Source organism: Triticum dicoccoides, chromosome 6B (assembly GCF_002162155.2).
Source record: "Triticum dicoccoides isolate Atlit2015 ecotype Zavitan chromosome 6B, WEW_v2.0, whole genome shotgun sequence".
Taxonomy (NCBI): Eukaryota; Viridiplantae; Streptophyta; class Magnoliopsida; order Poales; family Poaceae; genus Triticum; species Triticum dicoccoides.
Genome location: NC_041391.1, coordinates 83793649 through 83797667, shown reverse-complemented (window position 1 = coordinate 83797667; position 4019 = coordinate 83793649).

The following is a 4019-nucleotide window of genomic DNA, read 5'->3' as shown; positions in this document are numbered from 1 at the left end:
GCCGCGTCGCCTCGCCCGCCTCCTCCCGCCGCAGCCCCGCCACCGGAGCAGCGCCGCCGTTCACCGGACCCGCCGGAGCTCCAGCTCCGATCCGCTCCGGGTCCGACCCGACCGCCCGAACCACGCCCGAACCGCCGGTTTTCTTCGAACCGTTCGAACCGGTAATAAACCGCCTAGTTTTCTATTTAGGTTTTTCTGTTAAAAACCCTAGATTTAGATTTGTTTTTTTGGTTTGTTATTTAGAGATCGTTCGTTGTTTAGGGTTCAGTAGTGAACGTTCGTTCTTTAGACTTTTTCTTTTTCTGTTTAGTTTTTCGGCCAGGGACTTAGATGTAAATATTTATTTTACAGATTAGCCCCTAAACTTCAAACGGCCTTAACTTTTGCTCGTTGGTCCAAATCCAACGAAACCAATGCCCACATATTCATTACGATTCCCTCTTTCTAGTAAAACAACTTAAACATGTTTTTAAAAGTTTTAAAATTTGAATTCAACTAGATTTGAATTTGAACTTCGCTTGATCATAACTTGAGTTTCGTAACTCTGATTTAGTTGATTCTTTTTGCAAATCGAAGCTCTTGACCTAAACCTTCTGATAAGGCCAAATTCACATCATTTTGGTACTGTTAGAAATTGGTTTCTGTTTCAAGAGTCATTCGTTTGTATTCAAAGTTTTCCAAAGTGTTTATTCGTTCTGTCCGATCCTTCTGAGTGATTGCTTATGTGTGGTTACTATTGCTTGCTTACGATAGATTGACCAGAGTGTGACGAGTAGATCTATCCTGGGTTCTGAGTGCGAATCTTCTACATCGTCAGTACAAGGCAAGTTCACACTTTGATCATATTTTCCAATACCCAGTTTTCGTTGCATTAGTTATATCCTCAAACACATTGCATGAGTAGGATCTCTTAACTTGTGGGACTGGGAAGTAGATTGAGGTAGAACCTATTACCTGCATTATTTTCAAACCCTTGGGAGTTACTTCTACGTTATGCTTAGGTTGCCATGCTATGCTCGTAGACGTGGTTTGGGTTTGAGAGTATCCATGACAGATGTCAGTTGTTAATTAAGGATTCAACTTAAGGTGGCTACTTGAATACACATCTGGGTGGATTGGTTGTGGCACCCTGGAGCACCCAGTGGTTGCCGGGCACCTGGAGAAACCAGTGTTGTCCTAGGGGATCCCGGAGGAACCGTGTGATCACCCTATTGGAATGCCACTCAGGCTCAAAGAGATCATATAATATTTTTCATGCCTAGAAACTTCCATGTGCAGCCACAAGCAATTACGGGCTCTGGCACAGTATGAGTAAGTTGTGTGAGCTCTTTCAGTGGTGGACTAGCAGATGTAGGGGGAATGTAGGTGTACTGGTCCATCCGGGGTAAAGAGTGAATGCTTCTGAAAGACTGTGTCTCGGTCATCCGTTTCTCAAACATCATGCAGTGCGAGAAATCCAACGGAGGCGATCGAGTCTTGTGGGGAAAGTGCACAAACCTCTGCAGAGTGTACAAACTATTCATGAGTAGCCGTGTCCCCGGTTATGAACATCTTTGAGTATCTAGAAGTGGATTATTTGTTGATCTCAACACTCTATTTAATTATTTGTTGGGTTAATAATGAATTTGGTTTGGGATTGAGATGGAGGAACCATTCTCAACTGTTCATGATTTAAATTTAACAAAGTAGTTAAATAAATGCATTCCTTTGTGGTAGGGAAAAATCAGCTTTATGCAAAAACAGCCTTACCGCCTCCACCAGCCAAATATGCATGTAGTTGTAGGACTTGTTCATTATCATTACAGTGTGAATTTGCCAGTACATTCAATGTACTGACCTACATGGCTGCAACGTCTCATGTTGCAGGTTTTATACGACGAGTAAGTGTTACGTTAGGGTTGCGCTGTCTACACTCAACTTTGCCATTGGTGTTGATGGAAATCCACAACCTTTGTTGCTTCCGCTATGATTGATTGAGGTAATAGTATTTACGTTACTTAATACATGTGATTTACCTCTGTTATAAATCCTCGAGTACAGAAACTTGATCCATTCGGGTCGAGTCGCTACAAGATGGTATCAGAGCACATGTTGACTGTAGGATGTGACCCTAGAAACTGGCAAGCCCATAGGAAAGGATTTCTCTAAAACTATCTTGTCAAAATATTCTTATCTTTCTTCTTTTCCGAGCTTTGTCAAATCTTCCCTTTGACCTTAAGTAGTTAGAAAATACCCTTTACCATTTGGACCACTTCGGAGTAAAGAGGATTTCACCATGCCTTGGAAGTGTTGAAGCTACAAAAATGGATACTCCAAAGGTTTGACGAGTTGACAATTTTGAGGAGATGATGACCTGTAGAAGAACAAACCCCTGATATGTACTTACATTAGATGCGTCGATTGTGAGTCGACATTTGTTTGATTGTTTTCCGACGGCCACAAAACAAAACCGTCTTTTCAAAACTTTTGTTGTATTGAGTGCATCTCTCTCCCCACCTCCTAAATCTCATCCCAAAAACCCTTGGACCAATAGAGGATGATTGAGGATAGACTTGAAGTCTCTGGACCAATGACCCAGCCGGAGGCAGAGTTATGGATACAAAACATGGAGGATCACTTTAGGAAAAATTTGGTTGAAAGGAAGTATGAGGTTCGATACGCTCTTCAGTACTTTACAAAAAGTGCTGCAACATGGTGGAAGATGCATGAAGCCCTACAAGGATGTAATGGAGCAGGAAGTTGGAAGGAATTCAAGAAGTCTCTATTAGGATCCCGTCTCATCCGAGAGCATGGTGACAACCCGAAGAAGAAACTTTGTGCCTGCATGATTTGTGGAGAAATAGGACACACCCAGGAGGAGCACAAGGATGAATGCCCTAATTGTGAAGGAAGTCACCTAGCTGAAGAATGCCCAATTAGGCAGATTACTTGTTTCTTGTGTGAAGGGACTACCCACTACCCTGCTTAGTGTCACATTTACCCCATGGTGCAACAAACTGTCCAGTAGAAGAAAGAAGTCCTCAAGGAAACCTTAAGGGAATCCGCGATGGAGGAAGATATTGACGACCCTGATGGAGAAGGACTAGACAGATATTACTCACGTGCTTGCTACTCATGTGGAAAAGAAGGACACCTTTCACAGTATTGCACAAAGGAAAGCCATGAGTATCTGGGAGACTTCCCGACAGAAGAAGTGGAGTTTGATCCACAAAAGATAGAAGAATTGATAGGAACGAAGAAATCGGGGAAGAGAAAAAGCATGTGTCCCCAGAAGAACCCAATTTCGGTAAAAAGGGACCTGAGCCACCTCACATGTTTGAGGTGCAAGGATTTAGGTCCTTACACTAGCCACTGCCCAACAAAGAAACCCCTGGACTTGTCAGAAATATTATGTTTTCGTTGTGATGAAGCAGGGCACCTTTCCAGAGATTGTCCCAAGGCAAAGGAGACATGTGCTAGTTAGTGGTGTTTGTGAGAATTATAGTAGTACCAGTGGGAACCTTTCTTTCATTTAGAGGTGTTGATTGAGAGTTATTAGAAATGACATTGTAATAACGTGTGAAGAAATAGAAGTTGATACTTTTGGAATCCAAGAAGGAGATACTATGAGTTGTTGGACTATTTTGGATGCCTCTCTTGCTATCTCACCTAGACCAAAACCTAGAACCCATGGTCCAGTTAACCCCAAACCCTTCTCGGACAAACAACCCCATTTTACCCAAGGATGTCTGTATGTTGTCCTGAGAACCCCTTTTGACTTATACCCACAGATGACAACCACTTACGAGTCTTTTCTCAAAGACCCTGAAACGATCATGACCCTAAGCAGCGATCAGGATTATCCAAAGATCCTGAAGGGCATGATGAAGCATATTCACCTAGAAGGAGATGCAGTTTACAAGGGTTATCCCTTCATGGAGAATGGAGTTGGACTTTGGTACGTGGAGGTACACCTCCATCGTGTGAAAGGAGTTTGCCCAAAGACTGTGGGTCAATACTTTTTCATCTCCCGAGTACCG